We start from the raw sequence: 14,485 nt of genomic DNA on the forward strand, positions 1-14,485 counted from the left end.
TTTCATTTAAATTACTTATTTTACACTGAACTTGTTTAGTTTAGTTTGTAGTCTAATCAACCAAACACTCCACTTTTGATCACTCGACCTACTAACCTATATATTGTTTCCATTGCTAGAGCACCCACAATCCCGTGGGACAATCCCTACTTACCCTAGCTATATTTTTAGTTAGAGGTAGTAGTGATATTTATAAATTTAAAACTTGGCCACACTATTTTGCACAAATTTGGTTGTACATCGACGACTACACCAAGTTTTTGGCACCGCTGCCGGGGAATGAATTGGCAACGCTATGTTTTGGAAACAATTAGGAATTAGTACTCTTTCGATCGTGTTTTTTCTTTACTTTATTTTTAGTTATTTATTTTATTTATTCTTATTTGGCTAGGTGAATTGAGCAAAGGAAGTTGAGCAAAAGAGAATTAAAAGCAAGGAAGCCAAGTGAAGCTAAGCATAAGCAAAAAGGGCTAAAATCTAAAAAATTGCAAAGCATAGCAAGGCTTGAAAATTGAAAATGAATTGAAGTTGCTTAAGGACCCTCTGTGAGATCTTTCTAACTCAGTCTCTAGTTAAATCGTCGGCCTACGTGGTGGCAAGTTTTTCATTTCATAGATAAATCGTGAACCTGCGTGGAGGCAATTTAATGTTCTTTGCATATTGTTCAAGCGTGGGAGTATGGGATCAATGTATGTGGAGAATGTTTGTTGATTGATTTGTTGTGGGGGCGAAGTGATTGTTATTTTCTTGTTATTTGTTTAGCTAGTGTATGCATAGTCGTAGGTTATTAAATCCTACTCTTGTCCCTCCTAATTTGCATCTTGAATCGGTTGTTCGTAATCCTAGGGGAAGAGGTAATTCTCATCACTCTAGTTCACCAATGGAGGAACTAAATGACGACCATATGGAGGACCATGGTCAAATAGACCAATAAGGCATCCTCCACCCTAATGTGCATTATGAAAACATATAAGTACCGTTGGGCATGCCTAGACCATTCATTCACCCACAACAACAAGGCCAAGTTCTATTGGGAATGCCTCGGCCAATTTTTGCTCCACAACCTCCCATGGTTCAAGCTAATCAAGGTGTTCGTCACCACCAATTGTGAATCCTCCCATTGCTTTAAGAAACCATTATATGCCTAATGAATATAATGCACCCACTTGCATTCAATTGTCCCCATTTAGAGCACATCATTATGAGATTAAACCGCAAACCATTCAATTGCTTCCTAACTATCATGGACTTCCAAGTGAAGAACTTTATAAGCATTTGGATGAGTTTCTTGAAGTGTGTTCCACCGTGAAATACACGGACATGTCGGAAGAGGTTTTAAGACTTAAAATTTTTCCTTTCACCTTTAAAGACAAGGCAAAATATTGGTTTAACAATCTTAGGCCTTTTTTGATAACTTTTTAAGTAGAAATGCAACAAGAGTTCTTGAAGAAGTACTACCCGGTTTCTAAGACTAATGCTATGAGGAATCCCATTCGTGAATTTTCTCAAGGGGATGGGGAAATATTTCATGAAGCATAGGAAAGGTTTAATGATTTGCTTAGGAAATGCCCACATCATGACATACCTAGGTGGCAACTAGTTCAATATTTCTTTAAAAGTTTACCGGATAATCACAAGGGTATGGTTGATGCATCTATGGGTGGCTCTTATCTTGACAAGTATGAAAATGATGTGTGGCAATTGTATGAAAGTATGAGTGAAAATTCAATGCATAGATCCTTATCTTCTAAAAATGGTAGAAACTTAGGTAGAAAGAAGAATGTCGGCTTATATCAAGTTGACAATTCCAATGATATAGCCGCCGAGATAAAATCCTTATCTCAAAGATTTGATCAATTCTTGATCAACCAAATTTCGGTGAATCAAATGTCTTCCTCCCCTAATCATGATCATCATCGTGAATCTAATGAATCTTGCATGACTTGTTCAAGTGTTTTACATTCTACTTCCAATTGTCCCCATGGACATGTGCCAAGTGAAAACCATGAGCAAGTCAATGCTACATTTGTCCACCAAGGGAATAATCCATATGGCACTCATTACAATTCAAGTTGGAGGAACCATCCAAACTTCTCTTAGAAAAGCCAAGGGGAAGGCTCAAACCCTCCCCAAGGTAGTTTTCAAGGGAAGTATGTTCCATCTCCAATGCAAGGCCAAGGTTCTCAAGGTTTTAGATCATCGCCATTTCAATCACATGGCAATCAATTTTCTAATTCTTATTTCCTAGCCAATCATCATATTCTCAAGGAAATTCTAGGAGTCCCGCTTTTGAGGAGAAAGTGTTGACCGCTCTAGGCACTCAAGAGGTGAATACTGAATTGCTTCATTCCTATTCTCAATCCATTGCTAAGCTAGTACCTTAAATGCTAGAGAGAAAGGGAAGATGCTGTTGAATTCACCACCAAAGCAACAATGTGTTGTGGAGACTCATTCCTCATCGGAAGGTCACCCAATTGAACATGTCAATGCGGTGATAACCATGAGAAGTGGGAAGCTTATTGATTATCAAGTAGGTATTTCCAATGAAGAGAGTGAACTGGTGCAACCAAAAATTGACGCCCGTCCCGTTTCTCATCTTATTCCTCCTTCATTGCATGTGCATAATCATTTTATTGAGGAAGTTGTCAAAAATGTTTTGAAAGATGAATTGAACAATGACTTTAAAAAGGATTTTAAAAATTCTTATGTTAAAGATTCTTCAAAGAAAGATTTAAAAAAATCTTTTGAGCCTAAAGCTCCATTTCCGGATGCCTTGAAAGGGTCCATTTCTCTTGAAAAACAAAAAACCAAGACCAATGAAATCATTGAAATGTTTAGGCAAGTAAATATTAATCTTCCACTTTTGGATGCAATCAAGCAAATTCTGGTTTATGCCAAATTCTTAAAAGATCTTTGCACCCAAAAAAGGAAGAACAAAAGCCAAACACAAAAGAAAGCGGTCTTGACTGAGCAAGTGAGCTCCATTTTGCAACACAGCACTCTCCCAAAGTTTAAAAATCCCGGTTCACCTACTACCTCTTGCATAATCGGTGACCATGTCATTAATCGGGCTCTTCTAGACTTAGGTACAAGCATCAACCTTTGTCCCTACTCGGTATATGTCAAATTGGGCTTAGGAGACTTAAAACTGACGTCGGTAGTTTTACAACTTGCTGATCGATCCATCAAATAGCCCTGGGGTATCATAGAGGATGTTTTGATTAAGATTGATAAGTTCTTCTTCCCCATTGATTTTGTTGTCATAGACACGGAACTGGTTCCGAACCCTAATAGCCAAATTCCCGTTATCCTTGGCCGTCCTTTCTTGGTAAACGCAAATGCCAACATAAATTGTAGGACGGGGATAATGAAAATCTCATTTAGGCATATGAAAGTGAAATTTGAACATCTTTAATCCGACCCTGAATTCCATAGACAAGTATGAAGAAGTATGTGTTGTTGAAAAATGCATTGATAATGAATGTGATAAAGTTCAGTCCTTGCTTAGAAGTGGAATTTCCAAAAGTCTATCTTCAAACTTGAATTCAAAGAAAATTGTTTCAAAACCTTGTGTTGAAAGTGCATGGAAGCCTAAGAATTGCCTTGACGAAAGACCGTCAATTCCTTTTGATCCAAATCCAACAAATTCCTTAAAGAACTATTTGTTGGATGGGGTTCAAAGTGTTTTTCACCCCACCAAGAAAGGGATGCATAACAAGATATTTGATCCAGGCTAGAGATGTTAAAGACTAACAATGCTTCGTAGGGTTTACAACCCTATTCCTTCCTCATTTCTATTTTATCTTTCGTTTCTTGCGACGTCTAGATATTTTCTGGGTTCATACACATTGTTGGGGATTTTGGTTGAAAATACCTGCACTTTCAATTCTGAAATAGGCATCTTGTGCCTGTTCAATCGATCCCAAAAGAGGTTCGATCGATCGAACTTCATTCCAGCAACAAACCTGCATATTGCACCTCTCTGTCCCATCGTGTGAAATGTTTTGTGATCGATCTGAAATTCCAAGATCGATCCAAATTCTTCTTGGATCGATCTTCAGTTCCAACACTTAGAAAAATTTTGAACCAAGCATAAAACAGTTCTCTGTCTGATCGTTCGAACTTGTCGGTGGGTTTTTACCTGTTCGATTGATCGAAGCATCTTCCAAATCAATCTTGGATTGATCGATCTGTGTTCCTTTGTTGACTTTGACTTTGACTATGTTTTATTTTATTTTATTCTTATTTTATTTTCAAAAAACCTCAAAAAGATTTTTATTTTAATCTTTACTTTTATTTTCATTTTATTTTATTTTTATTTTTCCAAAAATCCAAAAAATATATGTATTTTTTGAATTTCTAATTTTTAATTCCAAAATAATAATAATAATAATAATAATAATATGTTTTACAAGGTTAGATCGATTGAACAGGGTGGAGATCGTTTTTAAAAATAGAAACCCTAGGGTCATTTGATCGATTTGGCCATCGATCTCAACCCTTGTCGCCTCCCACCACTGCAACCCACCTTCCTAACCTTCGGCGAAGCCTCTAGCTAGTTTCAAGAGCTTCGAAATCTTATCTCATCTCATCTCCTTCGTCTCCACTTCTTTCACTCAGCTTGGTGAGTTCTCAACCTTATTTTCATTTTCGAGCTTCAATCTTGATAGTTTCCATTCATGCTAGATTTGAGCTTCTAGGTTAGATTTGTGTCATTGTTGATGATTTTCAAGCATGTATGTCTATATATATATATTTTGTGTATATATTTGTTTCAATTTCGATTTAGGGGGTCACGTGCCTACACAAGTGTTGTTGAGGTGTGAAGGGACCCACAACCTTGCTTGGGTACCCCCCGTGCCATCCAAGTCACAGATCTGTGACTTTTCAAATTTCCCGAAGCAGTTCGATCGATTGAAGTTTTCAATAATCGATCATACAAAGATCGATCGAACTTAGTCCTAATCGATCTAACAGAGATCGATCTCACTCAAGTCATAATCGATCGAACTTCATAGATTTGCATATACACACTTCACACACCATCCATAGTGTTTATGCTAGTTTCTTGATGCCTAATGCCTGTGTTTTCCACATTGGATGCATTCCATACTCACACTATTGAGCATGCTTCACTTAGTCACTGTTTACTTGGCTGCACGATCACTTGCGTAGATTCATGATTATTACTCTGAGTTGTCTATCTTATTTAACATACATGTTTCTATATGTGCGCTTCAAATCATTCTTATCTGTTGCTAACTTTACAAGTGTTTTGTTCTTTTGCAGGCTATGGCACGGGTTAAGACAATTACCCGTCGACAGTATGAGCGGAGAGTGAGACCCCGTTTAGATAAGGAGGCAGGACCTTCACATGCTCCAGATCCATCTCTAGAGTATGTTGAGCAGGCTGAGCAGCCTGAGCATTTAGAGCAGTATGAGGAGCCAGCTCCGACTCAGTATGACTACTCTGTCTCTTCTACCTCTGCCTTTTCCTCGTCTCATTCTGATGAAGTTGAGCATACATCTTCTCCGTCTCTACCACCAATACAGCCAGGCCAGAGACCGGCCTCTCCCGAGATACTCATATCTTTTAGTAGCGCATGAGTCAGTTTTTGATATTGATTTCTTCTTCCGGTCAGTCTTGACTTGGGCAGCTTTTGACAACATCAAGGGATGCGGCATTTCAGCCATTCTGGTGCCAGCTACTTATCCTGTCTTCCCACAATTAGTTCGGATGTTCTTCCAGAACCTCCGGTCGGCCGCGGATAATCCATCAGAGCTGCAGACCACCATCAATGGCTACCCCATCCGGATTACAGTTGATACATTAGCCAGATCTTCGCGGTACCCGTATGTCTGCCCTCTTGAGCTTTATTATCCTATTTTGCAGAGGCCTTCTAATGTAGACATGGCCGTTACACTAATAGGCCAATATGCAGCTGGCGAGACATTCGCCACTCAGACTTATCTACTCGACGACCTATGGTTTTTTTATTCGGTCTTGTACCGAAATGTGTTTATGGCGGGGCATAAGATCTAGAGGCATTCTGATTTTCTAGGTATCTATCTTGACACTCTACTGGAGTGTCATGATGAAGCTCTACACAGACTACATCAGCAAGGCGAAGCCCAAACTGGATAAGTACCTTCCTTTCGCTCAGCTTATTACTCAGATCCTGTGGGACCAGCACTACCCTTTCCATCCACTATAGCGTTTTGAGATAGGGGCTTGCAGCTTTCTCAAGAAGGACTGGAACAAGAGCTATAATGCTCTTTTCAAGAGCCTAGAGTAGGATACTGTTTTGGCAATTGAGGAGGCGGAGCTTGCAGAGATGGAGGCAGCGGCAGCACGGCAGTGCCAGCAGAGCATGATCCAGCAGACCCACTGGCGGCTACGGACATGTATATGGATATTGATTTAGAGCGAGAGCCAGCACAGGAGTCACCACATCACTCTCAGGCAGGGTCGCCATTACATGTCCCGGAGCCTAGTTAGGATGAGCATCATTCTCCTGACCCAATTATACCTGGCGCTCCAGTTCCGATACCCGATCTAGGAAAGCGTATACAGACATTGAAGGACGTTGTTGTCTCTCTTCGGTCCAATGTGGCCTCCCTTAGTACTGATGTGGCATCTCTCCGCTCAGATGTCATGGCTACACTGCGAGATATATCTAGAGATATCCAGGGATCATGCCCCTCTCGCCCGACCTCCTCTGCCTGATCTCTCTATCTCTTTACTCTTATCATTTTTATATATCTGTGATATTTGACTGTTCTATTTATACTATTATGATATTTTTGCGGCTAGTCTCTTGGCCCAAACACTGTGATGTACATTATTTTTCTTTCTATACATGTTATCTTTTGGATGTCATATCTTTATATTGATATATCTATCTGTGATTGACTCCATTTATTAGGTGCATCCCAATGACTTCAGTGAGAGAGAGTGCTACCCAAAAAATTTTCAAGACCACCCTTATTCCTCTCTCCTTAGTTCATATATTATACCATTTACACTTGCATATCCACTGTGCACTATTATTATCCCTTTTGTTATCTGATGAGTTTTATCCAAGTGCCATCTTTTCAGGACCACAATTAATCCCGAGTTAGGGGGGGTTATACCACCCCACTTTGGATACTTGTGTCCCGGCCATTCTTTGCCATAGTTGCACTGGTATACTCTTTCCTTTGCTCTCTTTGCACATTGAGGACATTGTACCATTTAAGTTTGGGGGTAATGGTGTTAATTACAGTGTTTGCTTTCAATTCAAAATTTTAAGCATGACTTGTGTATTTGAGGGATTTTCTATGATTAGTCCATAACTAGCTATAAGTTTGATCTTTTAAGGACTATATTGTTTAAAATTTAAAATTTTCTTGACTTAAGAGTCCAATACTCCTTGCATACTGTAACGACCCGGTCATTTTACTTCCTTTCCTTTTTTCAGAAATTTTCTTTTTTCGTCTTTTCCTTATTTCGTCCTCTTCTCGTTTTTCACTTTTACTTGCATAACCTCATTTTTGGTGCTCGGATTTGATTCCGGCCTTGCACATATCCATGATATTTAATTTCCAAGGTATCTACATTTTTACTTTTGTAGAAAAGCATATAAAATGTTTACTTTTCTTGTAAAGGGCAAAAATGCATTACTTTTGGTAATTACTCTAAACTTGAGGGGGTTTTGTGTAATTAAATAAAGTAAATATTTTTCGTCTTAGGGACCATTTTGTAATTTAATTTGGAAGATATTTTCAAAAATGACCTTTTTACAATTTTCCAAAAATGTAACAAGTGTCACTTTCCTATGGTGCCACTTGTAGGCATTTGGGTGGAGAGACTTGGAACCATAATCTATTAACACATGGAAGGTGGAGATTCATCCACTTGTTGGCCTAAGATTGGATCACTTGTTGGCTTGGATGGTTGACAAGTGTAGGCCTAGGATTAAACCTAGAAGGGAACCTTAGGATGATGACAAGTGTAGGTCTCACATTTAGTCTTGCAAATTGCTTTTGGGCCACTTTGGGATTATGGTTTTAAAGAAGAGTTTTTGTGCAATTGACCAAACTAGTGTTTGTTGACCATGGTGTAAGACCACATAGTGAGTGGAAGATTTCTATTTCCTCCACTCACATTCTCTCACACTTGGCTTCATCATCTCCTTCTCATGTAAAGAAAACCCTAGCCTCCATGGAAGAAGCTTGAAGCCATAAGCTTTGACCTTTATTTTTGGCTACCTTCCACTCACCCTAAACCTTTAAGATTAGAACACTTTAGATTCCTCTCACTCTCCTCTACAAAACCCTTGTTTGGTTTTCCATTTTTAAGCTTGGTTGCCTTGGATTCAAGAGGAAAATCCTCTTGTGAGGTAGGGGTGTTATCATTTATCTTCCAAGTAATTTAATTGTTCTTATAGTGATATCCAAGTTATATGCATTTCTTATATTGAAATAAGAAATAAATGACTAATTGTAACTTATATGAAATTCACTTTAGACTTGATAAATGGCATGACCATGACTTGATCTTTGTTGTGTATTAATTTGGCATGATTTAAATAAGCTTTTAAATCTAGAGGATTAATTGATTTATGTTGATTCAAATTCAAATTAATTATACCATGCTTGTAATTCATTTGTGACTTGATATAAAGCACGGCCATGAATTACTCCATGTCATATATTAAATTGGAATCATTTGGACAATTCTTGAAATCTAGAGAAATCACCTAGTTGGTCTACTTAATTTCTACCATGTTAAACTAATGAATTAGTCATGTAATCCATGGAACTTATTGTGTTTTATCACATATCATGACTTGTTGCTCTACTTGTTGATTTTGGAAACTTGGGATATTATCAAGAACATGACTAGGCTAGGACTTGGTTCTAGTATGAGGGATTGTCCCTCTACAACTATAGTGCGCACTAGGGGAAGGTACCTATGGGTTAATAGCCCTAAAGTGATCTCGTATGGTTTTAATCCGGGCAATATCCAAGTATCCACTTTGGCTTGATTTCGCATTTAAATTCCAAGTTGTTAACTTTGTGAATTTACATCTCATTGTGCTATGTTGAAAGTTCTAATGTCACTTTGATAGCATGAATTAAATTGTATTGAATTGCAAACTTGGTGCAAAGATAAACCCATGCATTCCCTACGAGTAAACTTGTTTACTCACCCCTAAGCTACTGGGTGTTTTTCAGGTAAAGAAGCCATAATGTGGGATGCACAACAATCTTAGACTTGCTAGACTACTTGGAGTATTTTTTTTTTTTCCTATGTTAGAATATGCATATGTTAGTATATCTTGTTCCATTTTGCTTACTATGTCAAAAACTTGTATTTATTATTCAAGTCATGTAATGTGTACTTAAGTGCACCTTTTGATACTCTATGGATGTGTTTGTAATGAGACCAAAGGCCAAGAACAATTATATGACAAGTATGCTAGCCTAACTTCATTGTTTGTTTATGAAAATTATGGGATTAATGCATTGAAGGGTTCTATTTTGCATATGACATACTATAAGGCCATAGGCCATTGCAACACATCTATTTTTATCACATTACATATGCTTGCATGCTCACTTTGGCAAATTACACCATCCTTAATGAAACAAAAACTCTAAGTAGCATTTTTAGGGAGTTTTACCTTATTTTGTTCCAGGGGCATTTCAGGTATTTCACAATGCATTTTTTTTATTTTTCCTTGTAAGTCACGTGGAAAACTCAATTTTGAGGGGGGTTTCTTCTTTGTGTTTTTCCAGAAAATGTCATTTTGGCCCTCAAAAATCTATTTTTTTTCGAAAAATCATTGCTGCCAGGTTTTTGCCAATTTTAGTGCTAATGTACTTGGTACTATTCATTGACTTTTTTTTGAAAAGTGTGACAACCGGTCCAAAACTTCCGGGGGTCTTGTGGGTGTATTTTAAAATTGTATTTTCAATTTAGGCAATTTAAAAACCTTCTGAAGCCCCATTTCCTTTCTTTGGACAGTAGCTTGAAACGATTTTCAACTTCTAGACCTGATTTTCTTGAGAGTATTTTGTGCATTTTACAGTGCATTTTTTTGGTTTCCGTCCGAGTAGTCGGGTAGAAAACTTGATTTTAGGGGGGTTTCTTCTTTGATTTTTTCCAAAAAAGACCGTTTAGATACCCGTTTTTACTCTCAGTTACAGTAGTAGTGGGTTGACGGCACTGTAGCTGTCACGGCCTTCGTCGGGCCGCCGTGATGTCGATTTTGTTTTTGACCTTTCTCCCTCATCCGGACTCCAAATCAGGTGAATTTTTTTTAAAATTGATTAATTTTTCATTGTCTATCCAACGGTATGCTCAGTTACACCTAGATATTTCTGGATAATTACCAGTTTACCCTTTTAGCTTTATTGCTCGTTTTTCTTTGTTTTATCGTTTCTCCTTCGTCCGGACTCTGAATCATGCGATTCTTGAGTTCATCTCGATTAGTTTTTCATTATCTTTCTAACGATGTGCTCAGTAATATCCGAATCTATTTTTTAGAAATGACCATTTTGACCTTGGGACTATTTTTGTCATATTTCTGATACTTTGCTTCCGCATTCGGACCCATCAATGGGTCAGCATAGGACGCACTGGGTTTAAAAATCTAGGGTCGTCACATATGCCTTGTGGATGCCATTTAGGAGTAAATTTTTTGAAAGATTGATATCTTGCTTGCACTTGTAGTCTACATCATCTTAATTTTGTGATTGTTTTGAGATTCACTCTAAGATTCTACACTAGCACAGGTGCACAATAACATTCATTTGTGGGGTACATGCTTTATTGATTATTGAATTGGTTATATCCCAATTGGGCTAGTAGTGCATTGAAAGCTTTCATTTTGATAAGGTAGATAACAAACCCTTTTCATTTAGTAGCCATGATTCTAGCATCATCAAGCATTGAATTTCTCGGGCCAAAAGGTGGAGGACCCAAACTCTAGGTTAATAATTGAATGCTATTCAAAAAATAATAATAAAAAAATAAAAATAAAATAAAAAAAGAAAAAGAAAAGTTGCAAAAGCAAATAAAAAAGTGAGGACTTCTCCCAAAAGGTGAGAAGTTGGAAATGATTAGATGGAGGTTGTTTTGATTTGTAGCCTAGTTGATTTGAACTTGTAAGTCCTTTGGGATATTTGAACACCTAGTGCCCTAAAGCTATCTGGTTTGGGAGTCATTGACCTAACACTCGACCTTATGGATCGCTAGAAAGCTTAATAGATCAACACATTGCACTATGCTTCCATCTTTGATCCTTAGGTTAGTAAATATATATATATATCGAGTGAAAAGAATAAGTGCACCTAGATCAATAAAGCTTTAATAAAAGGTCCACTCTTTGTTTTGATGATCGGGACTAGATTTGTGTGCTAGTTTGAGGGTAAGGATGTGATCATTTCTTTAGTTGGCTAAGATAGCAACATATTTGATGCCGGTCCACTCAAAAAGGATTCTAGAGTTGCTTTGATTTGCATGATCATTTTCTTGATGTGTGGGGGACCATACTTACTTGCTTGGTGTTGAGATTTTGGGAGATTGCTTGGAAATGGTTAAAAAATTGCATACTTGAGGTAGTTTTCTCTCAATGCTTATTTGCAATATTTATGCCTCTTTTGTTTAAATGAGCTTAATGTTTGTGAGTATCATTTCTGAAAACCCTCACGAGACTTCACTCGTCCACTAGGGGTAATCTAGGGGTTCAAAAGGCTTGTTGCATGTGCTAAATGCAATTGTATTCCCTACAAAAGTGGCATTATCTATTTATTACTTTCTAGATTCATAGTGGTATAGTTGTTCATTTCATTCTTTTAGTTCGTAGTTCATTGCTAGGGACTAGCAATATTTAAGTATGGGGGTGTGATGAGTGCTGAAAAGTGCACACTTAAACCCTTTAAGCTTAAGTATTCTACGACCTTTATCTATCTTATTTTCTCGTCTTAAACTAATTTCATGTTATTGCCCTTTTTAGGTGCTTATCCCAAAAATAAGCTAATTCAGCCAAATAAGAGCATTAAAGAAGCTAACTCAAGCTGAATGGAAGAAAGGAGCAAAGTGGAAGCAAAATGAAGCAGAGTGTGGAAAAACAACAAGTTCGATCGATCTCAACATTCCTTTAATTGATCAAAGTAAGATCGATCTAGACATTTTAAGATGGATCTAAGCCCTTGTTCTTATCCAAAAGATTCCATCATCTTCGATCGATCCAATATTCCTTTGATCGATCGAAATGACTTGATCTTATCCTTACCTACCACCCCACCAACCACTTTTGTCTCTTTCTCAAAATATCCCAAAATATCTTAGAGATTTGTCTTTATTAAGTGCCGCCAAGGATGATCGATCTCTGCAGCATTCCACGGATCTCACCTAAGTTCGATCGATCTCACCACAGTTCGATCGATTGAACCTCCTTAAGTCTGAAAAAAATAAGTTCCAGTTTATTAAAAGTTATCTCATGGTGCAATCATTGGAGGAGACCTTGTGCACGAGTCTAGACCATTGGGTGTGACACTTGAGCTACCCATATAAAAATTTGAGCTACTTTTTACACATATACAAAAGGATATACTTAAAAACATTCTTAGAGAGGAAGAAAAGAGAGGAGGAGAGGCTAGAGATACATTCTTGGGAGTTCTTCCATTCTTCTAGGGTTTCCATCAAGAAGGAGGTCATCCTACCATGGAGATAGCCCTTGAGGGTTGGATGGCTACTTCAATGAGTGGCTAAACATCTTCTTACGGCTAGAGTTAGCCCTCAACATGCCTTCTAGACTCTAATGCTTTGTATTTTGAGGGAATTTGTATTGTAATCTTGTATTGACACTTATTTTATATATGAATCTTGTTTATTCAATGATTTGTGTGGTTTAATACTTCCAATTGATCATTTCATTCTATCCATATATCTATGTATGTTAGAATAGATGTTCAAGTGTTTATCTCTAGTTTTTGTGTTATTGATGCATGCCTATGTGTGTTGATGCTATGGATCTAGAGATTGTCAAGGCATAGTGCTTAATAGAATACTATTGTGGTTTATCTAATGGTTCATACTCATATCTTGATGGATTGTGCCTCTCCCTTAGTTTATTTAGTTTAATTTTCATTCCCTTAGCTTAGTTGTAGTGTAGTTACCTTAGTTGTTAGATAGGAGGACAATCCATGCTTATTGTTTGATGTTCCATGCTTATAAATGTAAGTAGTATTATTCTTTAATCATGTAATGTGTTTGGATTGTGAGCTTAAAGGAAGGATTAATGGCTTAGTTTGATGTATTGTGCTATTTACTAGGTTGCTTAGACAATATATGCTTAATTGGTCATCCATGCTTATTGAAACAATCAATCACACACTCTCAAATTGCAACACATGTTTCCCCTCATTAACTATACATTGAACGTCTAGAATAGTGATATTTAGTGGTGACCTCTAGACCCCAAGACCTCACTCTCTTGTTTTCTCTAAATTTCATTTAAATTGCTTATTTTACATTGAACTTGTTTAGTTTAGTTTGTAGTCTAATCAACCAAACAATCCACTAACCTATATATTATTTCCATTGCTAGAGCACCCACAATCCCTTGGGATGATCCCTACTCACCCTAGCTATATTTTTAGTTAGAAGTAGTAGTGGCATTTATAAATTTAAAACTTAGCCACACTACTTTGCACAAATTTGGTTGTACATCGACGACCACACCATATAGGTAGTGGTTGTAGAGCTCCTAGCGGTCTCTGATGATCAAAACTCGCATAGGGTCGATGACTTCAAAGCCTTCCACTCAGTCGTGAATAAAGCAGAAAAACTCGCATAGGGTCAACGACTGAGTGCATCTGCTACCACATTCGCTTTCCCTAGATGGTACTGTATACAGAAATGATAGTCCTTCACAAACTCTAACCATCTGCACTGTCTCATATTCGGCTCCCGCTGAGTGAACAAATACTGCAGACTCTTGTGACCACTAAATAATCTGAACGACTCTCACAACTAATGCCTCCAAATATGTAAAGCAAAGACCACAGCTGCCAACTCCAAATCATGAGATGGATAATTAAGCTCATGAGGCTTAAGCTTACGAGATCCATACGAAATTGGTTGTTCCTCCTGTATCAAAACACACCCAAGACCTTGCAAAGAAGCATCTGTGTAGATAAAATACTCTATCCCGCTCTGTGGAGTAGACAGAACTGGTGCAGAAGTTAACTTTCTCTTTAGCTCATCAAAAGCTTTTTGATAGTGTTCGTCTCACACGAATCGCACCCCCTTCTTAGTTAGGTGACCAAGTGGTCCCGCTATCTTCGAGAACCCCTGAATGAACCTACGATAATATCCTGCCAATCCGAGGAAACTCTGAATCTCGGTAGGTGAAATAGGCTATCCCCACTCTACCACTGCTACAACCTTGGCTGGATCTACCGCTATTGCCCTTTCTAACACTACGTGACC

At 37.8% G+C, this 14,485-nt stretch overlaps 1 non-coding gene across 1 annotated transcript; it reads right to left on the bottom strand.

The window, feature by feature from the left end:
* Positions 1-1,474: 1,474 nt before the first annotated feature.
* On the bottom strand, positions 1,475-1,583 carry LOC132297905 (small nucleolar RNA R71). The gene has a single exon (XR_009479449.1). It is a non-coding gene; the product is annotated as a small nucleolar RNA R71 (small nucleolar RNA).
* Positions 1,584-14,485: the final 12,902 nt, after the last annotated feature.

The sequence above is a fragment of the Cornus florida genome, unplaced genomic scaffold, assembly GCF_030987335.1.
Source record: "Cornus florida cultivar Cherokee Brave unplaced genomic scaffold, ASM3098733v1 CherokeeBrave_3.0.0_Hap2_Chr02, whole genome shotgun sequence".
In the NCBI taxonomy this organism is placed as follows: Eukaryota; Viridiplantae; Streptophyta; class Magnoliopsida; order Cornales; family Cornaceae; genus Cornus; species Cornus florida.